Genomic DNA, 17134 nt, shown 5'->3' with positions numbered 1-17134 from the left:
ACGGATCCCACACTGATGAGCAATACTCAAGTATAGGTCGAACGAGTGTTTTGTAAGCCACCTCCTTTGTTGATGGACTACATTTTCTAAGCACTCTCCCAATGAATCTCAACCTGGTACCCGCCTTACCAACAATTAATTTTATATGATCATTCCACTTCAAATCGTTCCGTACGCATACTCCCAGATATTTTACAGAAGTAACTGCTACCAGTGTTTGTTCCGCTATCATATAATCATACAATAAAGGATCCTTCTTTGGCCTCCTTCTTTGGCCTCCTCCCATCCTTCTGGGATGGGAGGAGGCCAACCACTCACAATAGCAGCGAACGGTCAGAACGCTGGTGGAACATCCGGTAACTGGGAATTTCTGACGGAGTCGCAACCCGTCCGTGGCTGGCGGCTCTCACTTTTCATGTCGCGTCTTAGGGACCAGAGCAACGGACGCTCGCTATTTTTACGATTACTGGGTTAGTTTTATCATGTTTTGTGCAGAAAAGCGCCAGTTCAGTGCCACATTTGCGCTACTGTTTGGGACGTTTCGGAGAAATGATCACCGACCTCCATGGGATAGCCGACAGTACGGCGCTGCATGTAGCACTCCACCTATCATATTAGATTGTCACCGGTCGCCAGAAAAGTTCTGGTGCAGAGTCCTGGTGGAGGCTGCAACAGGCTGCTCGACTTTTAAGTCAGCACACGTTTGCAGTCACTGTCGACAATGGGCGGTAAGGAATGGTATTGTCGCCTATGATGACGGAGTGCGTCAGTGGGAGTCTAGATGAATTTGTTGTGAGGCTTTAATTGGCGAAAGCTTTGTTTATGGGCGACGACTGGCCGAGTTATGGCAGAGCAGACGAATGAAGAAACCATTGTGTGGAAAACGTTTCCAGAAGGGCGATGAGGTGATTTTCGGGGTGTGGAGTTTCATAACCAGCGAAAGTGCAGAATTCTGCAACTAGTGTCCCTGTCAAGTCATCCATCATGGGAAAAAATTTGTCACATCGGAGGGTGAATAAGTACAGAAAGACTACCGCCAACACTGAGGGGCATAAATGTTGTTCGTTGTGTCGTGCACTGTTACCACGGCCTTAGTGCTCTCCTCAAAACCAGAAGTTTGTCAAGAAATTTCAAAATAAACTTCTACAAAACACTCCTACAGCCAGTAGTAGTATATGGAAGTGCCGCCTGGAGTACAACCAAGCAAGATCTGAACAGACTGATGATATTTGAAAGGAAAGTCCTTTGGAAAATTTTTGGACCAGTTTACGATAATGAGAGTGAAAAATTGGAGGATTCGTCACAATACAGAGCTGTATGATATTTACAAAGAGCCGAACATCGTGGTTATAATGAAGACACGACGGATCCAGTGGGCAGGGCATGTAGCTCGAATGCAGGACAACCGATGGCCGAAAACTGTACTCAACACCAAGCCAACTGGAAGGAGGCCCTTAGGACGACCTAGAACTCGATGGAGTGACTGCGTATCCAAAGGCCTTCAGAGAGCGGAACTGCTGGAAGGATGGCAGAACGTGCGGCTGGTCCCGGCGGAGGTTCGAGTCCTTCCTCGGGCATGGGTGTGTGTGTCTGTCCTTAGGATAATTTAGTTTAAGTAGTGTGTAAGCTTAGGGACTGATGACCTTAGCAGTTAGGTGCCATAAGATTTCACACACATTTGAACATTTTTTTGATGACGGAAAGGAGCCGAAGAGAAGCTGAAGTGGAGGTAATCTCTCAAAGCAGCGATCCATTGGGCTTGATCGCGTAAAGTACGTATGTAATGTCGTGCACTATGGTACATCCACGTTGCATTCCTTGTATCCGTGTTTGTCGGCACCCAGCCAAATATCCTCAGGGAGAATGTGAGGACTTCTGGCTCACCAAAGATTGTCAGCGCGTTGGTCATTCTTGCATCTTGACTTGACGAGGCAGTAGTGAGTGGCGTGCCAAAAGAGATGCTGCCAACAGTTAACACTGGACATCGAAATTGGACAACGTCATCTTTCAGAGTAGTTCCCTGTCCACATATAGCATCACGATGAGCATATACGTGTGTAGAGCCGGCCGCTGTGACCGAGCGGCACTAGGCGCTTCACTTCAGTACCGCGCTGCTTCTACGGTCGCAGGTTCAAAAATGGTTCAAATGGCTCTGAGCACTATGGGACTTAACATCTGTGGTCATCAGTCCCCTAGAACTTAGAACTACTTAAACCTAACTAACCTAAGGGCACCACACACATCCATGCCCGAGGCAGGATTCGAACCTGCGACCGCAGCAGTCGCGCGGTTCCGGACTGAGCGCCTAGAACCGCGAGACCACCGCGGCCGGCTGGTCGCAGGTTCGAATTCTGCCTCGGGCATGGATTTCTGCAAACAGGCGTTGATATACATCATTGGGGCAATGTTGAAAATGTGTGCCCCCACCGGGACTCGAACCAGGGATCTCCTGCTTACAGGGCAGACGTTCTATCCATCTGAGCCACCGAGGGCACAGAGGATAGTGCGCCTGCAGAGTCTTATCAAGTGTTCAAATGTGTGTGAAACCTTATGGGACCTAACTGCTAAGGTCATCAGTCCCTAAGTTTACACACTACTTAACCTAAATTATCCTAAGGACAAACACACACACCCATGCCCGAGGGAGGACTCGAACCTCCGCCGGGACCAGCCGCACAGACCATGACTGCAGCGCCTTAGACCGCTCGGCTAATCCCTCGCGGCAGAGTCTTATCCCTTGCACGCTCTCCGTGCTAGGGTGTCGATTTAATTATCATTTTATTCTAGAGAAGCTGAACGGTCATCAATGGTATCTGTTCTTTCGGGAACAAATATTACCTTCATATATAGTTAAAATACGCTAACCGGCCTTTGACCTTCTTGTGCGAACGCACACGCTATGCCCCAAGTCGTACGGGACTTCGTAGATTAATCTGTCACGAGTAATGAGTGTGATGGGCAAATATTTATTAGGCGCAGCACCGCTGGACCCGGGTTTAACAGTATAAACAGTGGCGGTGAGAGAACTGCTGTGCGCCGTTAACGCCTCGCCGCAGGAAAGCACTACCCCCGGACACCAGCTACCAGTTTTCTATTCCCTTCCAGTCACCAACGAGAGCTTGCTTACCAGTCACTTACCAGAGGGGCACAGGCAACAGGCCGATATGCTACCTTCTAATAATCACCTAACAGTTGCCTTCCAATCAGTAATCAGTGTAGCGTGGACATGTTGGGAATGTGGGTCACACAGGGAGCGTGCGAGGGATAAGTCCCTGCAGGCGCACAATCCTCTGTGCCTTCAATGGCTCAGATGGGCAGGGCGTCTGCCTTGTAAGCAGGAGATCCCGGGTTCGAGTCCCGGTCGGGACACACATTTTCAATATGTCCCCAATGATGTATATCAACTCCTGTTTGCAGCTAGGGTGTCGATTTAATTATCATTTCTTGGGTGTGTGTGATGTCCTTAGGTTAGTTAGGTTTAAGTAGTTCGAAGTCTAGGGGACAAATGACCTCAGATGTTAAGTCCCATAGTTAAGTCTAGGGCTTAGAACGCCTGGAGTGTACAAGATACCATGTCAGTGTGGCTGTTATTACGTCGGCTAAACAGTACGCACTGTGGGGCAACGCGGGACGGAACACGAGAGGTGCTTGCGCCTACGCTATCCAGAAAAATCAGCAGTGGCAGAACACGCCTTAGAAAATGGACACCGAATTCTATTCGACGAAGGGATTTTGGCATAGCGTCAAAAAAGAAGCTATTGAAATAAAAACCTCTGAAAACACCATCAACAAGGACGGCGGTTTACAGCTCAGCACTGCGTGCGGTCCGACCAGAGAGAGGTTAAAGCGGTCACGACTGACGCAGGATGAAAACATTGCCATATCTGGCTATTAAGATAGCACTAGTGACATCACAGCCAGCAGTGCCGCTATATAATGACGCGGCCACGGCGACACAGCAGTCAGTCTTACTACTTGACAATGACTGAGGAGTGCTAGGTCCAAAGCTCGTGAGATTTTAACCAACTGACGCGGCAGGAAGCCCGAGAAAATTTTATAAAGTCCCATAGTGCTTAGAGCCATTTGAACGTATGTGGAGACTGTGAGGACAACGAACGCTCCCACATTGCATTCGTCATTGTCATGAGGGGCCAGCACCTGGCGAGATGGTACAGTGTACTATTGGGTAGACAACACGACCACCTCTGGATTGCACAGCCGGTAGTCCGGACAGCAGCCATTGCATTTCTCTCGTGTTAAGGCCAGTGACCGAGCCCTGCCTTCGAGATATCTGTAACGTTATTTTTTAGCAAGATAACGTAAGATAACGTGTTGCTTATGCTGTCCTGACCTACATTGGAAGATAGAGTGTTCGGCTGTTCCCCCGACCATCACGTTCTCTAGATAACTGACCAGCGAAAAATATCTGATCATGGGATGCCGAGAGACGCTGACGCCACCACACATTAGCCGCTGCGATTCGTGAACTCTGGCATACAGGTAAAGCAGCATGGAAAAGCGTCCCGCCGGCCGAAGTGGCCGTGCGGTTAAAGGCGCTGCAGTCTGGAACCGCGAGACCGCTACGGTCGCAGGTTCGAATCCTGCCTCGGGCATGGATGTTTGTGATGTCCTTAGGTTAGTTAGGTTTAACTAGTTCTAAGTTCTAGGGGACTAATGACCTCAGCAGTTGAGTCCCATAGTGCTCAGAGCCATTTGAACCAAAAGCGTACCTGCATGTGTCATGCGAGCTCAGTTCGATTCGATGTCCATCTGGTTTAGAGCCGCTGTTGCTGCCGTACATGACAGCTTTCTGTTCTAAATTTCGCACACTGTGTGTAGCCCAAAACCACCTACAAATCTAATCGTGTGTTCTTACTGCTGTTTACACACAGTAAGAAAATTTCGTTATTTCATGTTCTTCCTGGTACTGGATTTTTTAATGGCCAGGAGTGTGGACACTTAGCAGTAAAACATACATGGGCATTACTCGTCCGGTGGAAAAACCACTTGTTATTTACGTGCTTGCGTGTTTCGTAACCCGATGTGGTGGCTCCTTTCCAGACTGTGTAGTTTAATCTGAGATGTGCTGTCACTGGAGCTGCACGACCTCGCCGTGGGCAGGCCGCAAATGCGGAACACGGCCGCACACATGCGAGCGGCGGTGACAGCGGCTCCGACACGGCGTCGGCCTGGCAGCGGGGAAACAGAGCCGCGAACACACGTACCCCTCCCTCCCTGCCCCACTGTGCCCTGTGAGGCGCGGCGCGGCGCGGCGTCGTGTTTCAGGAAGCGAGCAGAGTGCAGCGCCCCACCCCGCCTGTCGCCTCGCCGCTCCCACACAGCACAGCACAGCACAGCGCAGCACGGCGTGACGTGCCCGGCGCCTGCTGCCCGTCCCGTCCAGCTAGCGCCACACCGTGGCTAGTTATTCACGGCTCACACGTATCGCTTTTACATTATACAACAATATGTGGCGCAGCTTGTAGTGACCTTGTCGTTTCGGGACGACGACGTCGATTTTCTATTTCTGTGGTGCTACCTTTATGCTCACTGTTCATTCACGTGAGTTATAATCGCTAAGTTCTCATTTCAACCAAGGCAATAAGTGAATAAACATCACGTATATAGGTGGCCTAGGCTGAAAATAGTCTTAAAGCGTTACCTGTAATCTTCACTCCGCCTTAGATGAAATAATTTGTGGTATTGGGCCGCGTCATTGTAAACAACAAAATTCCCGACGTTTCGAATGACCTGCTGCAGTCCTCTTCAGGGCCGTCCACAGTTGTATGCTGATGAACGTCTTCCTTTATATACTGTCATTTTCGGTTTCCTGGTGGCTACCGATGACGCGTATCTGAGATTCTATCACTTGCGCATTTGTCCCACATTGTGCGCGAGGTTGGCGTGGTTAAATCGGATTTGGCACGTTAACTTGAAGGGGTGGCCCGATGCCCTTCCTGCCGCCACCCCGTACCCCCCGGGATGGAATCAGAGTACCTCATCAGTCTATGTCTAGTGTAGATCATGAAAAAGAGCAGATGTGTTTCAAATGTCTGTGGGTCGTGTAACTGAGGCGGGAAGTGGGGACCAGCCCGGTATTCACCCAGAGGGATGTGGAAAACCGCCGAAAAACCACATCCAGGCTGGTCTGCACACCGGCCCTCGTCGTTAATCCAGTGGGTGGATTCGATCCGGGGCCAGCGCGCCTACCCGAGTCCAGGAAGCAGCGCATTAGCGCTCTCGGCTAACCTGACGGGTTGACGCGTATCTGAGATGTCACTGCATAATTTGAAGAGGTTGTTATTGTGGGGTGGCGCGGGGAGGGGGGGAAGCGGCGGGGTGGCTGCACGGTACGCTATCGCCTACGCTACACTGATTACTGATTGGAAGGCAACTCTTAGGTGATTAGTAGAAGGTAGCATATCGGCCTGTTGCCTGTGCCCCTCTGGTAAGTGACTGGCCAGCAAGCTCTCGTTGGTGACTGGAAGGGAATAGAAAACTGGCAGCTGGTGTCCGGGGGTAGTGCTTTCCTGCAGCGAGGCGTTAAGGGCGCACAGCAGGTCTCTCGCCGCCACTGCTTATACTGTTAAACCCGGGTCCAGCAGTGCTGCTGACTGCAAAACACACGCGGTTCGCAGGGATGGAATCTCTGGCAACCAGGCCATGGGTAACTTCTAGCCATCCTCACTGTTCATGTTGTTAGGGCATTGAATTATTTCAATAGCCTTTATTTTCCGTTCCTGCAGCCACAGCTGCCACACAAGCACGAGAGGTTCTTGAAATTTGATAGGGCGGCCACCTTCCTGGTGGTTTTCTGTAACTGATGACTTCTTGTTCTGTCACAATCGTAGATAACGTGAGTTTAATCGCTCTCTCAGCGGCACCACTTGACCCGGGTTTATCAGTATAAACAGTGGCTGCGAGAGAACTGCCGTGCCACCCTAACGCCTCTTTACGGGAAAACACTACCCCCTTCTAGTAACCAACGAGAGGCTGCCTACCAATCTCTTACCAGAGTGGCGCAGGCTACACCCAGCCGATACACTACCTTCTGCCATTCATCTAGTAGACTTGTCTTCCAATTAGCCACCAGGATAGCACAGGCAGTAGCGTACCGTACAGCCCCTCCTCCTCCCCCCCCCCCCCGCGTAATAATCTCCTCAAATAGTCCAGTGACATCTACCATACGTGACGCCGGTAGCCACCAGAAAACCGAAAATGACAGTATATAAAGGAAATTATTCGTCAGTATAAAACTGTGAACCTCCCTGAAGAGGACCGCAGCAAGTCGGTTGGTATGTCGGTAATTTAGTTGCTTTAGTAGTTTACAATAATGCGGCCCAATATCCAAAAGTATTTTATCCAAATTGATACCTACCGTAGAAGCCTATGATCTTATAGTCCGTCTGTTCACATTTCAGCCCCTTCTGCTGAAAGATACTCTGCTAGATACTTTCCTGTTTCCAACAATAAGGCAGTGCACTGTGGTTTTGTGTAAAAATTTGTCTTATCCTAATAAACAATTTGACGATTGTTCTGCTATAATTTATTTATATTAACAAATAATATTTCCACCCTCAAAACAAACCATTTTACATTTGTTTCTCACAGCTCCGGGCTCATCTTGATTTTTAAAGTCTAACCCAGCACTACAGTTCATCACTAAGAATCTCATTAACTATCGGCCTCCAGTTTGGATTCTTTTTTTGCTCATCCTTAAGTGGAAAGTTCCAGTAGCGTTCCAATCGTCGGTACTCCATACAGGCGGCACACAGAAAATTCATGCAAAAAATCGAAATCTCAGAGGCATTTAAACACAGTCATTCAAGTCTTGTTTGGTCATTATACGAAAAGTGAATAACAAAGACCATAAATGAACAATAATATTATCCCAGTCCTGAATCAACTCAGCCTGCTAGCGCAGGCATCCGAGACTGCTGCCACTAATTCACACAGTGAACGTCAGACTCTCTAACGGTACCTGCATCAGATGGCACTCGCCCCGTTTAAAACACGGTGACCTGTGTATGGCTCATTCACTGTTCTTTTAATAATTCTGCGCTGTCCAGGTATGTTCGAGGCCCACGAGAAAGACAGGCCGCGGCGCTTACGTCACAACACGTGACACAACTGGTCTTACGAGTGCCAACAGCCGTCTTCGGAGCGAGTGTCTTTTCCACATGAGTGTAATAATTCTTAAGTGTGCGTTTAAATGTACGCAAGCTCTCGATAGCACACGAAAAAGTTAAGACCTTTAGTGGGTACCTTTACATTGACATATTGATTTCCTGTGGGCCCTGAGTGAATCCGAGCGTTCGCGAAGTATGGTGGACAAGCCGGTTAGTGTGACGTCACAAGTTCGTTGCAGGGCCCATATTTCTGGTGGGCCCTAGGAACGTTCTGAACTACGCTCGTGCTCGCTGGTTTTATCACACAGCTCACTCGGCTAGAAGCCAAGAAAAATCTCCAGAGTAAACTAAAATTTCTCATAATTTTCCCAACTGGTACTCTAAAACAATCGTCGTTTTGAGACCTTAATTTTTCCCGGCTAACTGAATGTTCAAATAACTTACGGGTTTGCTGCCGGGTGACGTCGTGGACCACTGCTGATATTTCAAAAGGAGCACACCATGCCATTCTTAAGGGACAAATGCAAGGAGGAAGCGATGTGCAAGGAAATTTAATATCTTGGTTCACAGAGGAGAAACAAGGAAGATACCACACACAGAACAAGTGTCAACACAAACAAAGAAACCAACACTAGAAATATCGATAATGACTATTAATCAACAGGGGAGGTAGCACTAATTCTGTCCCTCTGTTTTTTGATGGCCGGCCGAAGTGGCCGTGCGGTTAAAGGCGCTGCAGTCTGGAACCGCAAGACCGCTACGGTCGCAGGTTCGAATCCTGCCTCGGGCATGGATGTTTGTGATGTCCTTAGGCTAGTTCGGTTTAACTAGTTCTAAGTTCTAGGGGACTAATGACCTCAGCAGTTGAGTCCCATAGTGCTCAGAGCCATTTGAACCATTTTTTGTTTTTTGATGAGAGACAGAGCCGGATTTCAAGCAGCATTTAAACAAAATCCAGCATCTCAGTTTATAATGTTGCTTGATAGTTTAATTTCAACAGCTTCCTTAATAACACTATCCCAATAGCTGGACGTGCAAGCCAGAATCTCCGTGTTGTTGAATTCCATAGGATGACCGGTGTTAATAACGGATTTGCTCGGCTGTTGTAAGCGTGTGTGACGCTTATGTTCAATACACCGGTCTTCCACAGTCCTGATTGACCAATATATGACATGCCAGAACTGCAAGGAATACGATAGACACCAGTCTTACGCAAACCAAGATAATCTTTCACGGACGCAAACGGAGCCTAAATCTTAGAAGGTGATCGAAAAACTTATTTCACATCATATTTCTGCAAAATAGGGCCAATCCTGTTGGAAATGCTTCCTGCGTAAGGCAAAAAGGCCGTAGACTTCGGTGCCACTTCGTTGCTATCGTCACTCACTCTTTGCACAGAACGCTGATAGCGCAACGCACGTTTGATCTGCCTCTCACTATAACCATTCAGACGCAAGATGACTTCGAGATCTGATAGGTCAGCTGCCAGACTTTCAGGGCTTGAGATAACGTGGGCCCTGTGAACCAAGGTACTTCAGAATATTGCAGTAACAAAGTTAAAAAAAAAAAAGAGGACAAGTGAGTTTCAAAACATGTAACATAAGTTACCGCATCTTTTGACTACCTCGACTTAGAAGCTTCAATTTTTTACACCGAAAAGGGTCCATAGACCTTACTATATAATACAAATTTCAACTTGATACCTCTATCCGTCCCTGAGAAAAAGGGGTATGCACAGATACACAGACAGACAGACAACAAAGTGATCCTATAACCATTCAGTTTTCACCGACTGACGTATGGAGTCCTAAAAAAGTTAGAACTTCAATAACTTACTTTGTGAGTAAGGTGGCGAAATTTCTGATTTCTAGATTACTTTAAATATTTTTTCATACTGTCAACGTTTTTATTTTCCTTAATAATTATAAAAATAAAGATATTTTAAAATGAAACGACCAAGTAGATTAAAAATGTGTGCCGGAATGGGATTGGAACCTGGGATCTTGGCCTTTAGCCACCAAGCGCTGTACAACCTGAGTTAATCAAGCAGGACTCAGCAGCCGTCCTCACAGCTGTGCCTTACGTCCTACCTAACAATCTTCCTGCGAAACTTACCGGACTATAGCCCCTGGAAGGGAAGATACTGCGGAGATGTGGCTTAGTCATGACTTTCAGGACAAAGTTTTGACTTTCAGCTACACCCAGAACATTTATTATTTCACATCGAATTAATTAAGCACAGAAATACACAGAGTCATTGTCAAACTCCGTACAACATTCCAACTGTGTTGCGAACCTGGGATCCTTACTGACTGAGCGATCCAACAAGCACTACTCTCAATTCTGCTAGTGCCTGTATCATAATTTCCAAACTTCATAGAAGCTCGGCTAGACACCTTGCCCGATTAGCCGTTTTTGGAAGAAAGCATATCGCTGAGAAAATGCTTAGCCATAGCTCAGGGACAAGACAGGTTATCTTCCAATACACGCAGGAGTGGTTCCATAAATTTGGGAAAGTAAAAGAGCTAACAGGGATGAAGCTGCGAAGACGGGTCGAGCGTCGTGACAGGATTGCTCGGTCGGTTACAGCATTTCCCGAAACTGGCAAGACAGTTTCAGACCGCTCCATACTTCATCGCAGACTGAAATAATCGTTCTTAAGCCCACTACGTTCCTACGTTTGAATGTAGTGATATAACGAGGGCATAATAGGGGCAGCTAAATATAAAAAATTGATAAGGTGCCCGAGCTTCAAGAAATGTAAATTCTGAAACAACAGTGAGCAGCTCGGCTAGGGACCAATCTCCATCGCTTCAGTCCTTTTTATGCTGATAATGGCAGTGCAGAGTCCATAATCTTAAGACTGTTCTAAATTCACTCTGCTGATGAGCTTAAAGACCAGTGCATATAGGTGGCCGCACAAGCGCCGTGAAGCGATAGTGTTTGACACACTTAACACTGGTGGCTTGGGACAGTTGCTGTACAGGCAGACCTTTTAGTTGCCAGCCATGCAGCTACTAACAGTAGAATAATAACGCGCTGTAAGACAGGCAAGTGTTTGTGCAGACGAATAATATCTGCAGTTACTGAACACATTTGGAACAAAAAACCACCCAGTCGCGAAAGCCACAAGTTGAGTCTTTAGGAGGAAATCACTTGGCACTTTGAAAGCTTCGACATTCCTTCGCGGGAGACTGGGGAACAGTTCTCACTCGGCGTTAGCGGCTTTCTATTTTTATTGCGCTGCCGCCGCCTAGAAGGCAGCGGGAAGATTCGATTACTGAGAGGCTGGCGGGCGATGCGGAGGTGTAGTGTTTCCACAATAAGGCAGCGGCGAAGGAAGCGTGGCTTGGCGTGGCGTGACGTCACACGGCGGCAGCCAGGAGCCACGGCCGCCGCCCCGCCCTGTCTCATCCCTCATCTCGTGGGACGTGCTTCCAGGGACCGTTCTGACGACTTTGAAACGAGTTACTGCGTCGGGGCTAAGGCAAACACATGGTCTTGCTACTCTGTTGTGGTTGAAAACTTCAGTAACAACATTCTAAGCGCCTTTGTGGAAACAAAAAGTTCGATGATTGATGTTACGCAGCAAAGAAAACGTGAAGGATCAATGACAATAATTTAAGAGAAATTAGACAGGTAAATTTGTAGCACAGTTGTGGGAGATGTTACAGACCTGCCCTATTTCCATAGCGATGTGTGAAGACCACTACGAAAGGAAAAGAGAGCCTCATCGCAGATTGAACAATACCAAAACCCTTATTAACAAACAGAATTCGAACAATGTCAGCGTGAGTACAAGTAAATGAATGTAAGAAACGTTCAGTGAATTCAAAAGTTTTGGGCATGTGTGAAGTCAGTCCGAGAATCATACAGGGTGTCCGAAAAGACTTTTCCTGATTACATAAATTGATAACTCAGGCTAGAAGAAGATACAAATATGAAACTTGTGTCGAATTGTTTACAACTATCGAAGTTTTTTTCTGTTTTATGTTCGCAGTACGTAAGTAGTGGATGAGGTGTACTGCCCAAGAAGCCATGTTAACCAATCAGGAGAAGGCACAGTGTGTCCTGTGTTACCATGAGACACGATCACCAACCACAGTGCAGAGACACTTCCAGACAACATTTGGAAGGACGACCGCTACGGTCGCAGGTTCGAATCCTGCCTCGGGCATGGATGTGTGTGACGTCCTTAGGTTAGTTAGGTTTAATTAGTTCTAAGTTCTAGGCGACTGATGACCACAGAAGTTGAGTCGCATAGTGCCCAGAGCCATTTGAACCATCCGGAAGGAATCCACCTGATGTCAAGAGCATTAAAGCCTGGTATGAGAAGTTCAAGAACACAGGATCGGTTGCTGACCTTCCGAGGTCTGGTCGACCAAGAACATCAGCAGACAGGGTGGAAGCTGTAAGGCAGTCTTTTCTGCGAAGTCCGAAGAAATCGGTGCGCAGGGCCTCACGTGAATTACAGATGCCAAAAAGCTCTCTCCATGACATTTTACATAAACGTTTATTGTTTCGTGCATACAAAGTGCAAATCGTTCAGGCCTTGTTGCCCAATGACAGTACACGTCGATATGACTTTGCGGTCGAAATGCTATCACGTATTGAGGACGATGATGGTTATCTCAGACGAGTTGTCTTTCCCGACGAAGCGACCTTTTTTGTCAGTGGAGTAGTGAATCGCCATAATGTGCGCATTTGGGGTTCACAAACCCCTGGCGAGGTCATGGAGTGCACCAGAGGCAGTCCAAAGGTGAATGTTTGGTGCGCGCTATTGCAAGATTGAATTATCGGGCCATTCTTCTTCGCTGAGGCTACCATCACATCTGCAGTGTATCTGGACATGTTGCAACTGTATGCTGTTCCTCAGCTGCTTCAGTATCACCCCGATGTCTTGTTTCAGCAAGACGGTGCACCGCCTCATTGGGGTTTGGACGTCCGTGCCGATCTCGATATGACCTTTCCTGGGCGATGGATTGGTCGTGATGGGCCAACGGTTTGGCCTCCATGCTCTCCTGACATAATCCCATTAGACTTCTTTTTATGCGGTTATGTCAAGGACGAGGTTTACCGAACACCTGTACCAGATCTTGAAACCCTGCGGCAACGGATAACCACAATCGTTGAATCGATCCCTCCAGTGATGTTGGCTAATGTGTGGACGGAAATTGAATATTGCCTAGATGTGCTACGTGCTACCAAGGGTGCTCATGTGGAAGTTTATTGATGTGTGAAAAAAACTTTGAGAGTTTGCAAACAATTAGACACCAGTTTCATATTTGTATCTTACTTCTAGCCTGAGTTATCAATTTATGTAATCAGGGAAAGACTTTTCGGACACCCTGTGCTTCATCAGGCAGTCACTGACCACACTGCCAACGAAATGAACGATTTCAGACAGGCCGAAATACTTATTTCTGTCTTTCGAGATGTTTCACTGAAGTACAACGTTTCCGTTTTTCACCCGTACATCAGTTGTTCAGAACTTGCTGGAGGATATAGCTTGACAGTCAGTGTTAACAGCGTAAAGTGTTTCATCCTGTTGCCAATATGTAATTAAAATGGCAGCTGTCAGGTAGACATCAGCTACAACCCATGAGGTATACAATCAATATAGAGAGGCTATCTATGCATTACTGCGCTATGGATGGCAGTAACGAGCAACACTGGCCACCATAGCCGGCCGGTGTGGCCGAGCGGTTCTAGGCGCTTCAGTCTGGAACCGCGCGACGGCTACGGTCGCAGGTTCGAATCCTGCCTCGCGCATAGATGTGTGTGATGTCCTTAGGTTAGTTAGGTTTAAGTAGTTCTAAGTTCTAGGGGACTGATGACCTCAGATGTTAAGTCCCATAGTGCTCAGAGCCATTTGAACCATTTGAGAGCCATTTTGAACCATTTGAACTGGCCACCATATTTAGTAACCGAACACTTCAGCTGGGCAGATGCAGTAGATCTGGAAAACCACATACTTTTGTGATCGAAATAGAAACTAAAAGTATTTTGTTGATCATAAAGCCTGTTCAGTACATGTACTGTGTCCAGTTGTATTAATCGTAGTAATGAAAAGAGTTGGAATGTCGAACTTAGCTTGGTACCAGTATATATTTGCATGTAAAATTTCTTATACGGAACTGTCGAATTTGCCAAGTTTCTACATCATATTTTCTGGATATTCGTGATCATTTGGAATGTCAGGCAGCTAACTTCATTGAAGAACATCTCCATACATCATTTAGTGCGTCTTACTGTATCGACATTACAACTATTTTTCCAGAGAAAAATTAGTGTTCATTAATAACTACAACAGGCACAGGGGCTACGCATGTATATAAATTCTAAGCTTGTCTTAATTACTACAGAATTCCTTTGTAAAACAAAGAGCTAAAATAACAATGGGTAACCAACATAAGGCAACAACAAGTGGCTGCCTACTCGGTATAGTTTTTACGCTCTTCTCACCTTAGGGCATCTAATAACCGCTCTTTTCCGAGAATAAAAACTCTTGACACAAGGTGAGATGAAACATGATAGTCCTATCTCTCATAAGGAGGGCTGAAAGCCACGCAAAAAATATGACCTTAGAAGAAAAATCTCTAGCCGACATAGCCTATATGGAATTCTCAAAAGCAACTATAATTAAGCCTTCGAATCCCGTATTAAAATCGTTATTTGCGACTAATATTGCCTGCTTTCTCTGTGCCTACCAACGATCTATATACATTATGCGATCAAATGTATCCGGACACCCAAAAACATACGTTTTTCACATTAGGTGCACTGTGCTGCCACCTACTGCCAGGTACTACATATCAGCGACCTCAGCATTCATTAGATATCGTGAGAGAGCAGAATGGGGCGTTCCGCGGAACTCACGGACTTCGAACGTGGTCAGGTGATTGGGTGTCATTTGCGTCATACGTCTGTACGCGAGATTTCCACACTCCTATACAGCCCTAGGTCCACTGTTTCCGATGTGATTGTGATGTGGAAACATGAAGGGACACGTACAGCACAAAAGCGTACAGGCCAACCTTGTCTGTTGACTGACAGAGACCACCGACAGTTGAGGAGCGTCGTAATGTGTAATAGGCAGACATCTATCCAGACCAATAGGATAGGCATTCCAAACTGCACCAGGATCCACTGCAAGTACTATGACAGTTAGGCGGAAGTTGAGAAAACTTGGTCTCATCACGCCGGTAAATGCAAAACGACGCCTCGCTTGGTGTAAGGAGCGTAAACACTGGACGATTGAACAATGGAAAAATGTTGTGTGGAGTGACGAATCACGGTACACAGTCTGGCGATACGATGGAAGGGTGTGGGTATGGCGAATGTCCGGTGAACGTCATCTGCCAGCGTGCGTAGAGCCAACAGGAAAATTCGGAGGCGATGGTGTTATGATGTGGTGTTTTTCATGGAGGGGGCTGGCACCCCTTGTTGTTTTGCCTGGCACTATCACAGCTCAGACCTAAGTTGATGTTTTAAGCACCTTCTTATTTCCCACTGTTGAAGAGCAATTCGAGGATGGTGATTGCACCTTTCAACACGATCGAGCTTCTGTTCATAATGCACGGCCTGTGGCGGGGTGGTGACAGGACAGTAACATCCCTGTAATGGACTGGCCTGCACAGAGATCAGATCTGAATCCTATAGAACACCTTTGGGATGTTTTGGAACGCCGACTTCGTGCCAGGCCTCACCGACCGATATCGATACCTCTCCTCAGTGCAGCACTCTGTGCAGAATGGGCTGCCATTCTCCAAGAAACCTTCCATCACCTGATTGAACGTATCTCTGCGAGGGTGGAAGCTGTAAGGGTGAGCGAACACCATGCTGAATACCAGCATTACCGATGGAGGGCGCCACGAACTTGTAAGTCATTTTCAGCCAGGTGTTCGGATACTTTTGATCCCATAGTATAACTATGTTTCTTTGCCAGATATAGAAGACAGACCTTTCTAGCGCGAAACACGCTAAACGTAATGCAAGTCAAAGGTGTAATAACTGTAAGCGTTGTACGGAAATGCACCAGTATCTTTTGGGTAAGATACATCTGTAATTACAGAAACGCGCATGTTTACATTAAAGTCACCAGATTAATGTAGCAGCTCGCACATCGTAAACATTAAGCTTGAGATACCATAATACACGAAAAAACCATTTTATATTTGGAAATTATTTGCGACAAAGTGTTGTACGGACAATAAATAAAGAAAAATCGCAACTGGCAGTAGCAAAAATGTTCTTGCATGATAAAAAAAAACCGCATGATTCCGTCCTAGCAGACGTCTAAATCACATAACATGACGTTCCAAAACATGGCGGCTAAGTTTTCAGCCGCCTTCGAATGCGGCAGCGCCGTGGCCAGTGTACGTTGTTTATAGAGTGTGTTCAAAAAAAGTGTCGAATACTTTGAGAGGTGGTAGTACTTATCGAAACAAGAAAAGTAAGTCCAATAAACATGGACCCAGAAACGTATACTTTCCGAGATAAACACTAGTTTATAGGAAGGGCTGCGCGACGCTTGGTTGCAGATGTTACCACAGTCGTTTCATTGGGTCTCCGTCATATGTGTCGCCAGAGATTATGATGACTTACTCCCAGTGCTCTACCTACCATGAAGTTGTCAGCGGTCTGTTGTGTGGTTTGAGTCATGTTGTAGGCTACGTTAGTTTTCGTTTTTGGGCCTTATTGTGCAGTTTTGTCAACCTTGGGTATGTATCATTGTGTTTTACCCTCTTTCAAACGCGGATTCACTTATGTGTTTACTGTTATTGCGCTGTTTGTACGTACAAATGGTGTAGTACATTTACATTTTCTCTCTTCCACCATTTGTTAGCAATGGAAGCCTACTACTCGACAAATGAAATGGCGGATATGATATTCTACTGTTGTTTAGGAAATGGACATAGCCTGCGAGCCTATGCCCTCTTCGCTGAAAAATATACAAAGTGCCGAGTGCCCTCTCTGGTAAGCTGTTCGGCCAGCTTTTCTAG

The 17134-nt window shown here is 46.7% G+C and overlaps 1 non-coding gene across 1 annotated transcript; it reads left to right on the top strand.

Annotated features, from left to right (window-relative positions):
• The first annotated feature begins 3294 nt into the window (after window positions 1-3294).
• Trnat-ugu (transfer RNA threonine (anticodon UGU)) lies at window positions 3295-3369 on the top strand. Its single transcript has one exon. It is a non-coding gene; the product is annotated as a tRNA-Thr (tRNA).
• The last annotated feature ends 13765 nt before the right edge of the window (window positions 3370-17134 follow it).

Source organism: Schistocerca serialis, chromosome 1 (assembly GCF_023864345.2).
Source record: "Schistocerca serialis cubense isolate TAMUIC-IGC-003099 chromosome 1, iqSchSeri2.2, whole genome shotgun sequence".
Classification (NCBI taxonomy): domain Eukaryota; kingdom Metazoa; phylum Arthropoda; class Insecta; order Orthoptera; family Acrididae; genus Schistocerca; species Schistocerca serialis.
This window is presented reverse-complemented; position numbering and strand designations above follow the sequence as displayed.